Here is a 19,972-nt window from a genome sequence, read left to right as displayed (position 1 = left end):
TCTTACATCACTCAAAAACATTTTCCTTTTCTTTGAATATTTATTGATCATTTAAATAGTTTTCTTATTTTTAATCTTGCAATAGATCTATCTAACATGTTCTTTTATATGATCCTTATGGTATGGTCTAGGCATAATGTAGATCATCTATCTAACTATACAAAAAATTATTATGTTTCCATATTAAATTATCTTAAGATTGGTTTAGTCATATACTACCTTTCTTGTTCTAATGGTCCAAGTGGTGAGTTACAACTTGGGATAAAGATTCAAAATATGAAATGTGTGTTGGCACATTATTCTATTTTGTGACACATTTGATAGAACCTCTTTAGTGTGGCATCACTTAGAGACTTGGTTAAATTCTAGGGTAACTTTTCCTTGTAGCAGTCTTGGCCAGACCACAAGTAAATAAGGGATGATTCATATTCCTAAGTGTTTCTATTTGAGTTGTATAGAGATTTTATAGGTCATTTGTGCAAGGTTGCATACAAAGTTGCTAAGGTAAGATTGTTATTGCAAAAGTTTTCTAGGTATGTCAAAAGTGGTTAAACATTAAATTTGAATCATAAATAAGTGAAAATATGTTCAAGGGTTGATTTGAACCAAAATTGCCTCATTGAGAGTGAATTTGAGCCTAGAATTTATTGAAGTGCAAAAGATGTAAAAGTTTCTCATGACAACTTTACAACTTTGCAAAGTTGTCATGACAACATTGAGAATATTGGAGCAACTTACCTAAAATCAGTTAGAGGGTTGTACTAATGGTTTCCAAACATGTAGAAAAACTATATAGGTGTATGTCAAACCTATATGAAGGGTTTTAATTTCATTGTATGGATTTTGAAAATTGAATGCAACAAATTGTATTGGGTAGTTTTATCACAACTTTCTTGCAACTTGGCCATGTCTATATCCATGGATTGATTTGAGAAGCTCTAATGTATATTTAGAAAGTACTTATTTATATTTAACCTATTATGTGCTTTGGTAGTTCCAAGACTTATTTTGGTAGGTGTAGTAAATTCATTTTTCATAGCCATGTTCACTAGTTTTGTTAGAATGGGTTTTTAAAAAAAGTCTCTAGATTGAATTCCACTAGATAACCATCATGGATCTTCGGAATCAACTAGAAAACTATGTATAAATTTTAAATATGTGTTTTGGAGTTATTTTGTTCTAGTTTTCTAGTTTTACTATCAATCCCTAGGCAAGACTAGGTGTGTTGGGCTAGAAGACTTAATAGTTAGAAGTTTTAAATGAGGAAGGAATCTAATTGGTTTGTGCCATTCAAGTTGTGGAGTTTATAAATAATTAAGGAAAGGCCCTTTGGCTAGGAGATTAGAGAATTTTGAGGTCATTTAGATACGTCTTGGAGCCAAGAAAGACCAAATAGAAAAGGTAGCCTTGAAATCCTTATAATTGGGTACATTTCTAGGAAGGTGGTGTATGGAAACTTTTATGGCTCAAGACCTAGAAAATCCTCAAGTATTCTAAAAAGGTTATTTGGAACATAAGTTTTGTTGGGGCCTTGTTAAGAATATTTAGAAGTTATTTGTATAAAAACCTAATAGGAGACCCAATTAGGGGCTCAAGAGCTATTAGCCTTATTAAGAGGTTTTGATGAGATTGGTAGAAGAACAAAGGATTGCTAGAGCAAGATCACATATGATCTAATATAACTGAACAAAGAATGATTCTTACACCATATCATGACCATGGAAAGAACCTTAGTGAGTAGAAAATGAATTTGTTGACCCTAGTTGTGGAGAGTAGTTTGTATTGTCAAGCCCAAATTTTCAAGGCAAAACACTAATTTTTTTTTTTTTAAATTGAAGTATAAACTTATGAAACATATATGGAACTACACATTTAATCATCACAAGGTTAAGAGTTTGGAATACCTTACTATGCTTACGAGGTTGTATCATACTTCCAAAACCTTAATCAGTCTTATCTTAGCTAGATTGGTGGAAGGGTCTTCTCTAATTGACTAGGAATTAATGGATACAATAACATGAATTAGATAGGAAGAACTCAGCCTTAAGGTCCTCGATGCTAGGATACATTAGGGATTACTAAACATCTTGACCTGGAATACAACAAGGCCTAGGCTAGAATTTTGCACCTAGGTAGGGTTACCACTTATATTGTTTTTTTGGTAAGCATATAGGTAGCCATATTATTCACCATGAGTGATGTGGTTAAAACTTCAAACTCGAGAACTGGTACACACATAGATGGATTATTCTATTTTTATTTTTACCTCACCCCACATTACCAGTTTCACTGGTGAACTCAACTAGCTTACCTTTCCTCAAGTTATGATATAGTTGCTTTGGATACTGATATTTCTAGCTTCAAGAATATTGCATTTACTTATAATACTAAGGTCTTATATCATTCATTATTTTAAAGAGATCAAATCCACTCTAGGACCATTTATTCCTAGTTTATATAGTATGTTGAATGATATCCAACTAGCTCACATGCTATGAATTATAGCTACTAATCACCCATTAGCAATTCAATGACTAGTATGTACCAAATTTTATATGTACCTAACCAAAATGATATAACCAAAGGCCACTCTAGCTTCTAATGAAATCTACCAACTACATGACATGAACTAATCAAGCACCCATTGACCTATAGCCATTATTCGATGTTTAGGATAGAATTTGAGGCAAAATATTAATTTATTGGAAGTATTAATTGTGGTTTATAAAGTGACATAATAATGAGAGAAGTATTACATATACATATATACTATATGTTATATTTATTTCCTAGTTACTAAAGCTCCTTATAATAACATCTTAATCCATTGGTTACCAACTCGATGCTTATGTTCTCATCATACAAGGTGAATTTGATTGCAAAGAATATATACTCCAACATATATATGAAACACCTTTGAATAACTATACCCATTTCACATATATTAACTACCTACTTTATCAAGTTATTACTACGACTACTACTATCATATAATAACATAATACCAAATAATTTCAAATTATTCATTCTAACTAATGTTTACTTTAGTACCCACTACTTGACTTACTAACATTCCTAACACCTAGCAAAGTTCTAACTACCACCCATCAATATGTCCCATTATCAGTTTCTTAAGTAACTATTTTATGTACTAAAAGCTAAAACTAATTCCTACCTTAAAAAATGATCAATCCCCATTCCAAGCATGAATTCCCAACATCCTACCTACTTTCCTTTTCCCCACCCAAATCCTAACTTTCTACTAGACCACGTGGCCCACTACCTTTCCCTAAAATCAACAAACATAATCTAATCCTATACAGATGACAACCCCTTAATACATGCAAAAGTTTATTCATATCCAACTTTATTCCCAACTCCCAAGACTACCCCCTTCCTCTTGCATGACTATCTAGGCACTAGGGTGGTGGTCTACCCAAGGAACAAGGATGGTGATGATGGGAGCATGTTGGGTCTGGCACCTATCCCTGGCAGCGGTGATGTGGCCGCCTTCCAAGGAAAAGTGATCATGATTGAAGCAACTTTTTTTTGTTTTTTTTGTTTAGTTAATAACTTAAGGGTGGGTTGCTAGGGTGGTGGTCAACCCAAGGAACAAGGACAGTGATGATGGGAGCATGTCAGGTCTGGCACCTATCCTTGGTAGTGGTAATATGGTTGCCTTTCAAGGAAAAGTGATGATGATTGTAGTGACTTTATTTTTTTTGTTTTTTTTGTTTAGTTAATAACTTAAGGGTGGGTCACATTTTTTTTTTTAGGTGATAAGTTATAAATATAATTTCTATATTTTTTTTTATTTTTTTTGTTTCCTAACTTGACATTGTAGTAGGGTACACATTATTAAAGTATTATTTATCTTATTATTCTAATTATGGATTTATGGCAGGCAGTCACATGTTTACCATGAGCTTCCTTCATGTGCAGGTAACAATTCTAGTTGGATGAATATAAAGCTTAGATTTCTAAGCCATTATTTGATATAACTCTTTTTGTCTTCAGGAAATGATATATGGAATATTCTTATGATTATTTTATTGTCTGCAATTGGGAGGGGAATTATTTCCCTCTCCCATATAAATTCCAGAGAGTTTATTTTGCACATAGACACCTATTTTCTCAAGATGGTTCATGTTTTGTTATAGATTGAATTTCTTTCCTCCACTCAACTATAAGGTTATAAATATGGATTTGGTAGTGAATTCTTGTTATTTTCACATTTCAAAGTAAAAATATAATTTAATGAACCTATTAGAAATTATTTGAATAATTACGCAACACATGAAATGCATTTGCAACAAGGTCAAAATTGAAACCATTAGATTTCTCTCTCATATCAATGATGGAGTTTTACATAAACTTTCCTATTGATCTAGCACATAACAAGCATTTTCTTCATATGATCTATTGCATTTTCCTACATCTATATTTACCAATTCATAAATTTTAAAAAAAGAACATGTTGCAAATCAATATCTAATCCTTCTATGAAGTTTAAGAGAAATATAGTGTCTACATGAACTAAACTCTTTGCATCCCATTAATAATGATACATCAATGACATTTCAATGCAACTAAGCATACTATTAAATCTTACAAGGTAGTTACATAGGAAAGTATCCTAGTTTCATTCTCTACAATGAACTATAGTGTCTACATGAACTAAACTCTTTGCATCCCATTAATAATGATACATCAATGACATTTCAATGCAACTAAGCATACTATTAAATATTACAAGGTAGTTACATAGGAAAGTATCCTAGTTTCATTCTCTACAATAATGTTCACCAAATGAAGAGTTCATTTTTACAATGGAATGCACCAAGGCATAGATAAAGGATTTATCCTTACAAAGCAAGAATAACATAAAGAAGGATTTCATTCTTTCAACTGGCATGACCCCATTTGTTGCCCATCAACACATGGAAAGGCACCACTCTTCTTCCTTGAATCCAAGAGCACAAAACCTGCAAAACATTTACACAAGAACCATGGAGGCTCACCTCCCATCCTAGGCTTCTAAGAAGCCACGCACTGAGTAGGGAAACAAGAATCAAATGGGTTACACTCAAACATTTCACAATGCATGCAAAAATCCTTATTGCAATACATTTACAAATCCTCCAAGGTTTAACACAATGATTCACTATTAGAATCATAAAATAATGGGTGAAGGTGGGCTCTCTAAAGAGGAGAATACCATATCCATATATACATATACATCTACAAATGCATAATGCCCCTTCAAGGCTATCAAATACATTATCCTCATCACATCAATACACTTATACCTCCCATAATACAAACACCTTTTCAAGGCTATCATTATACACTTCTACCTCCCATAAAAAAAAAGGCATATGGATTCAATGGAGCACATACTCCATGAACAAAAGACCCTCTCCAAGAGGAAAATTGATCAACTTCAATGTTGAGCCCAACTAACCCCTTCACCCAAGGCATCACTTCCCTCCCAAGGGTGAGTGAAACCTTCACACCCATTAACAATCAACACTCAAAAACAAGAACAAAAAAATAAATCCAAAGAAAGTAATTGCAACATAATCTACAATCACTTCAACACAATACAAAATCTGATTTCTCCCACAATAGTTTAGCAAGATCACAACATCATTATGTAAGTGCAAAATAAGGTCATGGCATAGACACCAACCTTAGTCCAAGCTAAGGTAATGATAGTTGATGAAGAGCTCCCTTATCCTTAGTATTTCTCCTCCAAAACCCTAGTTGTCTCTAAACTTAGAGAGTGGGTGAACACCCCACTAGTTTGTCACCACTCCTCTAAAAAGACTCTCTACTATCCCATTTTGGAAAAAAAAAATATTAAGCCACTATCTCTTACAACTTTGTCCCTACTAAAAAGAAACTTTGACCAAGTGTGAATGTGAGGGTACACTCATGGGATAACTCAAATTTATAATTGGTGGAAGAATGCATTGGTTAAGGGGTCCCCTAGGTTAGCTAAGCACTAAAATGGTCAAATTTAGGCCCCTAACATGTTATACTAACATATGGGTATCTTATTTTCACAAACATGACACTTTGAAACTACATATTGACCCTCTAAAATCCTTGTAAAGTTTGAATTCGAATTTCCTTTGATGGTGACCCATCCTATCCTTTCTCCAAGTGGATTTACGTAATCTATGAAAGGTAATAAGTTTAAGGTTAAGTGCTGCCATGAACAAAACCCTAGGTGACATGTCATCAACACATAAACAATTTACAAGTGTCAAGTGACACATTAAAACACATTATACATTACAATGACATGTCCCTAATCCATTCATGAATATATATTTATTACATACATGTAACTTACATTTACGAAATAAAGACATCAAAATGAGGCTCTGAATCTTTCAAAGATTCACTTTGGCTATATCATGTCCATAGAAGTTTGGGCCTTGTTTCCCCAATATAATTCCATGGTTCAGTTTCCTGCATACTAAACTTGAATATCAGTAGCCCAATGATAGAAAATGCATGTATATAGATGCACGAAATTTTTTAAATTGAATAATTCACATTAACATACTCAATTATCCTAATCAACTTTATTTTCTAACCATTTTCATATAAAGCATCTAAAACATTAAAATATTAGAATCTACATATCAATATTACTATCTAGTCAAATGATCCAACTAACATTTTGAACCACATCATAATCCATTTCCGATCATATTGATGAAATATTGAATCTATTGTTAAATCAACCAACATGAAAATTAGTTCCAAATACATATTTTAGGTCAAAATCATTAAAATGTAAACATCTCAATTAATATTCTTTGATTTAGTTAAATATAATTTGGTTGCTAACAATATCTCATTATCATTATGAGATAATTATAAAGTGTATCAATTATGTCAAGTAAATAGGATGTTTGCATAGTCATGTCACACAGTTTTAGAATCCAACATAATTTAATTGATTATATTTTATTAGTTCATAAGATCTTTCCTTATAAATACCAAGATATCCACTTAATTGACTTATTACATCATATCAAGTTCTACCATGTAGACCTTTATAACAATTTTCATCTTATGACTATTAATATTATTCATAAGAGTGGGTATCAATTCATCTTTCCATACTAGCCATCTAATTTAATTATCCTAATAGGACATAAAATATCATGAACCCATTGACATAGTTTCTAAGTTATGACATCTTGAGCCTTTATTCCATAGGATCTTAGCTTATCAAATAACTTAATTTTGAATATGATACTTAACACAAAAATGACTAAAATGTGTATCAGTCTCAATAATATTTTAGGTCCATTATTGCTAAGGAAAATGCCCATCATGGCATACTTAAATCTCGGGATGTACTTACCATCGTTCTATCATAAGGTGTATGTTAACAGTATAAAATTCACATCCTATACACAAGAGGCAGAAACATGACATTAAATCTCCCTACTTTTCTAAGGTCTAATCAAATTCATGTTATTAAGACTAATATTAGGGTCCTAGGGAAGGGGCCTTACATGTATGAAGAAGTTTTAAGGGATATACTAGAAGGGAGAGGGGAATTGTAGTGAACATTATCCTAGTGTGGGGTCATAAAGTGAACCCTACGATGGCCAAGATAGAGCCTTGAAGAGTCCTAGAAGATATTAGGACAAGAGTTTAGAGGAGCCTCCCTATCACTCTTGTATATTTTTAGGACACAATGTATTCATTTGGGGCTAGTCTAACCTATCTATTTGTAATACATTTCCTTTGTCTTAGAAATTAATAATTAGATAAGATGACTTGTGGTTAGTGATCTTGTATATAAATAGGTTAGAGGTTCTATTTTTAAATAGTGCAAGATGGTGGAACATGTGCAACTCATGCTACATAATTGGATTGTAACATGATCTAGGAAGTAATTGGGATAATTTTGGTTGATCTATACTTTCATAATTTTGAGGGATGATCAATTATGAACTTACTAATAAGAAGAGTGAATGTATCCAACCTTTTAATAGTTGCCTATTTGCAATAGTTATGTGAAATTTGCATTTATTTTCTAACTTGATGATATTCTAGTGATGTTGTCGGCAATTTGGCTAGGTTAGCTATTTTTTATGTTTTCATTTATGGCAACATGTCAGCTATATGAAGTGAGAAAAATAGGAAGATAAAGTTATGGCATGTATCCTTAGAAAATTGTCTAACTATGATAAAGTTATGGCATGTGTCCTTAGAAAATTGTCTAAGTATAACATAGTTTATCTATCAAAATAGATGAAATTTTGGTTGGCACAGTTTGTAGAGGCTATATTAGCATGTGTGCACTTGAGGACAAATAGTACATAGTATGAGGGTGCTACAGTCAAGTTTGTAGGATAGTACGGTCAATAAAAACAAAGCTATGATAGATTTTACAATTACAATAGTATACAAGTAGAATAGAATATAATAAGGAAATGGGCAATTTTGGGTTAAAGAACTATTTTTTTTACGAAATGATTACTTATTTAATTAGGGATGGCATCCTATATGTTAACCCTAAGTTAGTAAAAGATATTTTATTTATTTTGATAGCTGTTTAAAGGCATGAAAGCTGACATGACAAATATTTGTAAATTAGCAAGGTATAAAGGAAATTTTTAATGCAAAGTTAAGAGTAAGATGTATGAAATGTATTGTAATATTATGTAATGCAAATTCCAATGTATGATCAAAGGAATACTAATTTTGTGAATGAGAAGCAAAGACAAGATCCGATATTGAAGATATTAGTGCCAATCTAAAGAGTTTTTTGTATCTATCTCTTTGTATTGAAGGAACTAAATTTTATATTACATGAACTTAAGATTACAGATCTAAAGTTGAGCCTAAAGAATGATGAGAGTAAATTTGAATCAGATTTGAAGTCTAAGAATGCAAATCTCATATCCAACCTTAGCAAAGTGACATCTTAGCTTGAGTCTATCAATTTGTAGTCTGCAAAAATTGAGAAGTATAATACTATTGTAAAAGGAGATTTAACCTAGTCTAAGAAAAAACTTGAGAAACTATATTCTAGTAGTGAGAAGATTAATGAACAAATATAATTTTTATAGAGACCTTCTTATGATAATACATTTCTTGGATATCCCATTAGAGAAAATTTAGCTAAGAAATTGAAGCTAGAAAGGAACCTAATCTTCAGAATCATCAGCCTTTGCAAGAAAACAAAGATCTGAACAAGATTGAGTCAAATCAATCTGATGATCTACCTAAGGAGGTTAAGAAACCCAAGCAATCTGAACAAGTTGATGAACCTAAGAAACATGAGAAAAATGAATCATCTAGTCAAGTAAGATATAAATTCAAAGGTAGATCTTATGCATGTAATGAAGTTATTCATATGAAAAGGGAGTATACATGAAGAAGATATGACAAAGGAAATAATAGAATCAGAAATAACATTGTCTGTTACAAGTGCAACAACTTTGGGCATATTATAAGGAATTTTAGAGCACCTACTAACCATCCTAGACCTAGATTTGGAAACAATGCACCAGTATGTTAGTTATGTAATAACTTTGGTCATATAGCAAGATTATGGAGAATGGGTATGAGGAACAACCCAAAGAATCCTAATTTTAGAAGGAACATGAATAGGATTGTTAAAAGAAATGATAGCACTAGTAATACCTAGAAAGACAATCTAAGAGAGCATGTAGAAGAATTTAAACAAGTACTTTTCAAAGCCAAAGATCCATCAAGTTCACATGTAGTTTTGGAAGATTTTTCAAGTGAGGCACTTGAAGGAAGATTGAAGTCAGTTGTAGTGGTTGATTCATCCTACTTAAATTAAGCACTTTATCAAGGATCAAGAATCAAAAAGGTAAAAGAAATGTTAGATAAAGAGTTAAGGCATGCATAGTTAGTATGAGCTAGAAAATGATGTGTTGAAGCTATAGTTAAGTGCACAGATGATTTGGAAATTGTATGTAAGTGCACAAAGGAAAACAAGTCTCCTAGCAATTAGAATCAACTTATGTTGATTGTGTACTTGCAAAATTAATTCAAAGATGAATTGGATGTGAATTAAGGGTCAAAATCAAGTTATTAATCACCATTCAACCATGCAAGAGTTAGATGAGAACTTTGGAGAGAATTTAAGGTGAATTTGAAGAGTTTTAAAGAGCATATCAAAGCAATACCTAGCTCCATAATATTAAGTTATTTATCGTGTGCATAGTCATTATTTGAGATTTTAATTTGAGAAATGGAAAATCCTACAGTTTTTGATAGGCCTAGATATAAGTTTACGAAGCACCCAGTTTAAGAAGCACCCATATATTTTCATGGAAGATGATCCCCTAGGAGCCTTTTCACAAGTTCCCCATAACATTTTACATGTCAAGGATGTTAAGACATACATACATTGCAAATTTGAGATAATTGGTGATAGTAACATCCATAAAGATCTAGACCTAGTATGTAACAACAACCTATCTTTGAAACAAGGGTTTGAACACTTGAATAAGTTAAACATTATCAGACACATTTTTTACATAGAATTTGATAATCATGAATGGACCATAACAATATTGAGAAAAATTCATGAGAAAATGTTTTAGGTAGGTGATATCCTTGTTATGATTGATAATGAGCTAATCCATAAGCTTACTAGTTTGAGCAATGAGGGCAGTAATCTATTAAATGAGAAAAATGTGAAGAAATTGGTAGAAACAAACTTGAAAACTAAATCTAATGGAAGGAACATGAGATTAGACATGATAACTAAAAAAAAAGTTAGAATAATAAGAAAAATCATTGGCTATAAAATGAATAGTAGTTCAAGACTTAATTCAATTTCCATTGGATTTATTCATGCAACATACTTAATGACATTGAAAAGGGAAAAGGTAAATATGTGTGAGATTTTGAAATATCAGTTAATGGATAATATAGATAGATTGAAGAAGAAAAAGAATGGGGTGTTCATATTTGATCCTTGTAATGCACCTATTATTTCAAGTAATCAAAAGATTCCCTGGTATGCCTGATCACAAATGGGACAGTAACAATTTCATAATGAGCATGATTACTTATCATTACAAGAAACATTCAAAAGACAAGATGGTAGAGGAAATTTCAATGATGATGAAAATCTTTCAAGATGCTATGAAGCAGAGGTATAGGATACCTCTATATTTGGTAGAAAAGTATAAGAATGACATATGTTTCATTGTTGAAACTAATGTAACATGCATGGAGGCATTTGAACCAAGGGTCAAGTTTATTGATCCTATGGGATATAAAATGATGAGGAGCTAATAGAGGGTTATGCTAAGATAACCCTAGAATTTGAGAGAGACAAAGAGTGTCCTAGATGGGGAACTTATGAGGAAAAAGTGAAGGAAGTTCATAGTGAACTTCATAGAAAATAAGTAAAGAAGACAGTAGAAAATAAAATTGATACAATTATGAAGAAATTAGTTATGACAAGAGAAGAATGCAAGTAAGAAATGGGAATTTCTTTATAAATTTGAGCAAGTGGTCAATCTGAGATATTGATGGCTAAACCTTTAGCTATTGATGTTTTATCAACACAAGGGTTCACATTATCTAGACCATTAGATAGTGCACAATATGTGGTAGTATCACAAGTACAGCCACAAGTTGTACCAAAAGTTTAGAAAGAAAAATATGAAGAATATATGAAGATCACCAAGGTTCAAATAGTTATCCTGCCTAGCACTAGGAGGTGTGCAAGGTTAACAGAGGTTAAATAGAAGAAAATAGAATCTTGATTACTCAATTTTTATTTTTTTTAAATGGCAAGTTGATTGGGTAAGAAAAGAAAAACATTATCTGGCACACAGAGAAGGAAGACTTGGGTAATTGAGTCTCAATCAAATGAATTTGAGGAAGAGGAAGTAGAGGCATAATAAGCAGAACAAGCAATGGTAGAGGTTAAGACACCTAGTTAGAGAAATCCCTAGAAGCCTAAGGTAGAAACTCTTAATGTTGTATTTATAAATAATGGAAATTTTGTATAACTGAATAAGTGTTGTGATTTGTATGATAGTATAGATAGGCTAAAATTAGAGAATGTTGTAGTGAGACATATGATTTTGTCAAAAAAAAGGTTTGAGGATATAAAGAAGCAACTACCTAAAGACTTGTATAATAGATTGATAGATAGAAAGAAAAGAGTGATTAACAAGGATAAGAATATCAAAGAAAATATGATATAGAGATTATGTAAAGTAAAGAGTGATGAACACCTTGAGAGCATAATGAAGGGTATTGAGACCCTACTAAGGCATAAAAGGAGAGAAATTTTAATAATGAGAGGTAATTATGAAGATGTTAATGAGGAAACCAAAGAGGAAATTATAAAATTTATGAACTTTGTACCCAGTCAAGAAGAAGAGAGAAAAGACTTAGGGGGAGAAAGCATGATAACCATAGAACAAAATAGAGAAGAAATTAGTTGAGGTAGTAGTAGCAACAGTATCAAAGGCACCATCTACTAAAGTTGGTAAAGATACAATGATTTTATAGTCTACATCGTAGGTAACCATTAGTATTGATACCATGCAAGTGAAAAGTACAAGAATCACTTTAAATACATAAGAGGATCCATTCAAGGACTATGGACAATTTATTGTTGAAGATTTGGTGAGCTACACTAGTTTTGAAGATGGGAAAGAGAAAAAGAGGGAGGGAGAAGGGGAAGAAAGAAAGAAAGAAGAAAAAGAAAGAAAGAGGAAATTTTAAGAGGAGAAGAGAGGAGAAGGAGAGGAAAAGAAGGAGAAGAGAAGAGGCAAGAAGACCTTATCAGAGTTAATTGGAGGATAATAATGTATGAGTTAGCATTCTTACCTCAACTTAAGCATATTGAAATAGAGTTTGATAAATTTATATTCCAGCATGAAGCAGATATTCTACTGCACACACCTAAGAAGGTTAAATCTCCACTGGAATAATCACTAGAGAACTTGTCTAGAGATGATAATGATTAGTTAAGCCTAATATCATCCTTAAGAATTTTTTTTGAAAGGAAGAAGAAGGTGAAAATCCTAGAAAAGATATTGGGAGAGGTTTTAGAGACAATGCAAAGGGTCACCTTAGTAAAGGTAACAGAGATAGATCCCCAAATAAGAGAAAAAGGATTGATAAAATATTTTGATAGTGAGTTTACTCATTAATTAGAAGTGGAAGTGGCACAAGAAAAATTCAAGCATGATGCACAACTATTTTCTATAGTGTGCACAAATCTTAGGAATGAATTGTTGACACTTGATGCTTGCATCAAGGAGCTAAGAAGATTCTTGACAAAGGGAAGAACATTGTATGGATAGTGCACCCTATCATACAATTATGTCAAGGACATAAATGATGAGTTGAATAGGAAATTGAATAAAATTGTAGAATCTGATAAGAAAACTCTAGTGGTCTGACACCAAGATAGAAGATCTTGAAGTAACTATAGTATTTATTGATGATGATATAAAGATCATTAAGCCAAAGAAGGAGATAATAATAAAGAGGTTCTCATTATTAAGATAACACTTGACTTTGAATATAGGAAATGTAGAAAAATAGTTAGAGATGAGTGTCTTGCTACAAAGACATCATATGAGAATTTAGTATTCTGACCTTAATGCAGTTGAAGTAGCATCACATGGACTATGCTCTCTTCTTAGTATATCAGAGGTAGTGAAAAGCACATCATAGAAAGAGTTTGAGATTCTAAAGACATACTTTGCATATTGTATTTCTAGAATAACAACCTCATCATAAGGAGAAAGGTAATACAATTTTGACTTGTACATAAACTCTTGACACCTTTGTCATTGATGTCAAAGGGGGGGTGATAAGGAAAATTGTAAATATATATAAGGGATAAATGAGTAGATTTATAATATAATTAAGAGATATAAGGAAAGAGGGTATATGTAATGATCCATAATTTTTTGAAATTTTCTAAAGGCCAAATTTTCTAAAGTTTTTGAGATTTTTTTTGGGACTTAGCAAATTTTCCCATATGTTTCCATCAATGCAAAAGGGGGATATGGTTAGAAATTTGGCTAGATTATATATTTTTATGTTGTCATTTATGGCAACATATTTGTTATAGATCAAAATAGGAAGATAAAGTTATGGCATGTATACTTAGAAAATTGTCTAAGGGTGACAGTTTATTTGTCAGAACAAATGGAGTTTTGGTCAGCACAATTTACCCAAGCTCTATTAGCCCATGTGCACTTGAGGATAGATAGAATAGATTACGAGGATGCTATAATAAATTTTCAAGATATTATAATCAATACATATAGAGTTATGACATATTTTACAATTACAACAGTATATAGGCATAATAGAGTATAATATGAAAATGGGAAATTTTGGGAACAAAATAATTTCTTAACTAATTAGGGATGACATCCTAGATGTTAACCTTAACTCAATGAAAGATAATTTTTTATTTTGATTAATTGTATAAAGGCATGAAGGTCAAATCGACAAATATTTATAAATTAGCAACGTATAAAGGAAATTGCTAAATGTGAAGTTATGAGTAAGTTTTATGAGATGTATTGTAATGTTCTATGATGTGAATTCTAATGTATGATTAGAGGAATGGAAATTTTGTGAATGAGAAGCAAAGGCAAGATTTGATATTGAAGATATTAGTAGCAATGTAAAGAGGTTTTTGTATCTATCACTTTGTATTGAAGGAACTATATTATATATTGCATGATTGAGAAATAAGCTTATCTTGCATACATTTTGTAATTGTATATAACAAATCCTAACATGGTTGAGCCCTCTAACAAGTCCTAGTCTTGTAATAACGATAGAGACACTATATAGATGTGATAGACTCATAACATAATCAATATCTTTCACAAGATACTTTTGATTAGTGGATCATTTTGTGAGTACCATCCCCACTGGGGTTTTCCCTTAGCTAGGGTTTCCCTTGTTAACAAAATATGGTGTTATGAGCTTTTATATTGCATGGTTATGTTTATTGTTCAACATAGTTAGTTTAATTTCTTATGCATGTTAAAAATTTATTAGAGATATCCAATTTTGGGCTAAAGTTTGTGAAATATTGATTCACCCCCCTCCCCCTCCCCCCCTCTATATTTCCTATTTATAACATATGTTTCTTTCAGTTATGCTCAATTCTTGTTGTTTTTTTTGTGCATTTCCATTATTTCTTACTCTAGATACAAGATTGGACATTTTCTTTAGAGATCCTCTATCCTTGGTTGTGTCAAGTGGTGTTAGAGCTAGTCTTGCTAGTTTTTCCATTTTATTTGTGATTGTAATCACTTTGACTTTCATCTCTTATTGTTGTGGAATAAAAAATTTGAGGTTATGATCTACATCAATTAAAGGCTAATGCATGGTGGAAACAGGGATTCATAATTGGAAGATTGAGATTACACTTACAAACCTGGTTGTGGGGTGGCATAAGGGTGTATCTGACCTACAATTGTGATGATTTCACATGAAAGATTGGTTGGTTAGTGAATTTGATAATTTTTTTGGTTACCACATAAACCTAGTTGTATGAGGTAGACTACTTTGATTGGTAAATTTATAGATCAAATTAGGGAAATCAACACTTGTGATTAGACTGTCAAACTAGAGGGATTGTAGTTTGGCATCTTGGTAAACATTCTACCTAGAAGAATCAATCCTATAAAACTAAAGTAGATGATAGAAGATTTCAAAAATAAGATAAGGATTGAGATTGAAAATACTTTAGCTAGGGCTAGGAGAAACCCTAAGACTGAAGATGAATTTGAGAAAGATGTAGAATATCTTGAGACAACTAAAATTGATATTTATGTTAAAGAGGAAATATTAATGAGAGTTATGACACAGATGAGTAAGTTCATAGAATTGGTAATATAGGTTTTTTAACATTTAGAAGAATTAATAGATCAAATTAATGAATTATAGGATTACTTTAAGCTTGAAGATGTTAAGGATCCTTAAAGTGTCAAGTTAGTATAGACCAAGTTGAAGGGCCATGCTATATTATAGTGGAAAGAATTCCAGAAAGATAGGTAGGCTAATGATAAACCTGAGATACTTAAAGATAAGTTCATGCCAAAAAATTATGAACTTGAATTATTTAAAAGGTTACGTATTCTAAAGTATAATTATCTAATATTTAAAGATTATATAGATGAGTTCTACAAGATGAAAGTTAGGTTTGGATATTGAGATTCATCCAAGGAGAAGATGGCTAGATATGTTAATGGTTTGAGAATTAACATTTAGGATGAGTTAAGAATTTAGAATGCCTAGTTAAAGGACTTTGGATCATTCCATGAGAATGTCACCTTGATTAAAGGGCTTACAAATAATTATTAGTTAATTCTTGATTAAAGGATTTTACTACCACAATGTTTAGAAATTAATACTTAGGTTTAATTTGTCAAGATACAACTCACTTTCCAAATTTAGATCTCCATTCACCCCAATTGTTGGCTCATTGATTTGACTTCATTATACTCTCCATCTATGATCTTCTTGGAAACCCTTGAAGCAATCACACTTCACCAATCTTCTCACTTTTCCTCTGATACTCTTATCTAAATTGGTTCTCCACAAATTCACCAATCAACAATGAACCAACTAACATAAACATCTCTTGTTCATTTTTAAATATCTAGCTTTGATTTTTGTCACTTAAACATCACTGTAGATCTTAAGGTTTGATCAGATTTATTGAATCTATCCATTTTTTTTTTCTTCTCCTTTCTTGACGCTTCTAGAAACTTCTCCTTGAATCCTTTTCTTTGATCACTTAACAAATTCAATTTATCCATTAAATACACCATCTCATCAATCCTTACATTTACACATTTTGACCAATCCAAAACTTCAATTGTGTCATCCTCAAAACTCAATTCTTTCACAAACTATTATTTTACTGACACTCATTCATCACTATATTTTTCTTCTTGCTCATCACTAGGTTACTCAGTCTTTACTAATCTATCTCGCTCAACTTCCACTAGCTCGCTCGATCTTCATAAATTCTCCTTCATCTTGATCAACCATTATTATCACTCGATTCATACTATGCTCTCAGCTATCCCTTAAGTTCCTTACTATTTTTCTTCATTGACCTAGTAAAACTCTCACTCGATCAAGCTTATTGTTTTACTCAAATTCTTGTCTTCTCTTTTATACACTAACTTAACTATCTCCTTCACTTCATGTAATTATTAAATAACATATTATCTTGTCAAAGACTAACTAATCAAATGCCCATTGTAATTTCATCATACTTGCTCCTCTTCACTCAACAACTTCATTAATTCATCTAGTTATCTCTTGTTTTAAATCATCTTCATCAATTAACTAATATGACACTCTACACTATTAGTAAATGTCTCACTAGTAAATTTTGACATCAATGAAAACATAACAATTGTTCCAATTATAATTTCTAACAATCTCCCTCTTTGGCATTGATGGAAACACCTCTAGTTACCATATAATTGCAAAAGACTTTCTCAAGATTTGTCCTTAATAGCTCTCTCTATAATCTATATCATATCTTCATTAATATCCTTAGTTTCATTTTTATTCTCATCCATTCAACCTCAATATGCTTCCTCTTTGCTTCTATTACACTTCTCCCTCTATGATGCCAATTGCAAAGTCATCAATCTAACACCAATTATATTAGCACTTGCAACATAACATCTCATATGTAACTTGTATGGTAATTTGCATACATATTCTCCCTCTTTGAAAATAATTATAAAGACATCATTCACTCTATACACATCACCCTATTTGAAACTATTCTAACTGATCTTGCAATATCACTCCCTTCGTTGTCTTTCACTTGTAGCTTTAACTACTCATACCTATGTCCATCTTTTCACAACTTTAGGCAGCTCCTAAAGTGTGACCTCCTACATCAATCTATAAGATACTCTAATCATAGCAATTGATTCAATGTTGCATCTCATCTTGGCTTTCTTCAGATAAGGGAATGACTGCTAACTTACCTCTAAGATACTCAAATGCATCCTTAGGTAATGCCTTAGAAAATATGTCATCTATCTGCTCCTTTGTGTTCACATATTCAAGTATGACTTCTTTGTCTTATACTAACTCCCTTAAGTAATGTTATTTGATAGAAATATGCTTGGTCTTTGTGTACATCATAGGATTCTTAGATATATTTATAGCACTTTTGTTCTCACAATATATAACCACAAGTTCAATAATCTCCTCCTTTATACCTTTCAACAACTGCTTGATCCAAATAATGTTTGAGCAATTAACGGTTGCATCAACATACTCAACCTCTTTTGTGGATTGAGAAATATAATTTTTCTTCTTGCTTGTCCATTAAATTAATTTCTTTACTAGAAATTAAAAATTTTTACTTGTACTCTCTCTATCATCAATGTTTCCAGTCCAATCAACATCTATGTAAACTTACACCTCAAACTTGTTGTTCTTCTTGTACCATAAACCATACTCTATTCCTTTCAGATATCTTGGCATCCTTTTCATAGCTATCATGTGATTCTCCTTAGGATTAGCTAAAATAGTAGAGCAATACCAATAGCTAATTCAGTGTCAAGTCTTCTATGACAAACATATTGTAATTTTCCAATCATTGACATGTACAATGTCTCATTTACTTCAGAAGAATCATCATTCTTTGAAATTTTAGTCTATTCACAATAGGTGTTCCAACTAGTATTGAATCCTCCATTCCAAAGGTCTTCAACATCTCCTTGATATACTTTGACTATGTAAATATTTTTTTTCATTTGATAGACTTGCAAACCAACAAAGAACTTTATCTCTCCAAATATTTACATCTCAAATTCTTTCTTCATCTCATTAGCAAATTATTTACATAACATATCATGGCCTCCAAATATGATATCATCAACAAATATTTCAGCTAAAAATATCTTACTCTTAGATTCACTTTTCAAGTACAAATTCATATTTTCATTAGTTCTTGCAAAACTAATTTTCACAAAATAAGTGTGAAATCTTTCATACCATGCTCTAGGGGCTTGTTCCAAACTATATAATTATTTGTGTAGTTTACATATCATGTCCCTCTTGCTAGGGCCTACAAATCTTTTAAGTTGTTCAATGTAGACTTCTTCTTCCAAGATTCCATTAAAAATGCACATTTCACATCAATTTGATATACCTTAAATCCTTTATAAGTAGCATATGCAACAAAGTTCTTACTCCTTCCAACTTTGCAACTGGGGAAAATGTCTCTCCATAATCAATTCCTTCCTCTTGTACATATCCTTAACAAACTAGTCTTGCTTTTTTCCTTGTGACTTCACCTTTCTCATTTAGCTTGTTTTTGAATACCCAGTTTGTTCTAATCATAGTCTTGTCCTTTGGTCTTAGTACCAATATCCATGTCTTGTTCTTCTCTATTTCATCAATATCCTCATTCATTGCTTTAAATTCATTCTCCAAAGAATCTTTAACTTGTCTAGGTTTAAATTCACATAGTAAACATGTATCATTCTTCAACTTGTTTCTTGTCATCATTCTTGAATCTGTCTCCAATTATTTGATCTAGTTTATGTTGTCTTTTCACATATTTTTCTAAGATAGGTTCAGATCTTATTTCTTCTTGTGGTATATCACTTGGTTATTCGTTGTCATGATTTTCAAGTATCTCTAGCTGTAACTTAGCATTGTATGTCTAGTGTTCAATTTCCTCTCTCTGACATTTGGCTTCTTCTCTATGTGACTTGACTCTTACAGTTTAATGCTTGGCAATATTCTTATTCTTGGTAGATCTTTCATGTTGAACCTCACTAGTGCTTAGCTATTGAACCTCAATAGTTCTTGGTTGTTGATGCCCAAAAGCCTCTTCCTTTGGTTTAGGTAATGTACTAGGTTCTCCTTCATATATGTAGACAAAGTTTGTTAATCTTTAAGT

The sequence above is a fragment of the Cupressus sempervirens genome, chromosome 2, assembly GCF_028749045.1.
Source record: "Cupressus sempervirens isolate cs-2001-9-10 chromosome 2, ASM2874904v1, whole genome shotgun sequence".
Taxonomy (NCBI): Eukaryota; Viridiplantae; Streptophyta; class Pinopsida; order Cupressales; family Cupressaceae; genus Cupressus; species Cupressus sempervirens.
Note: the sequence above shows the minus strand (reverse complement) of the source record.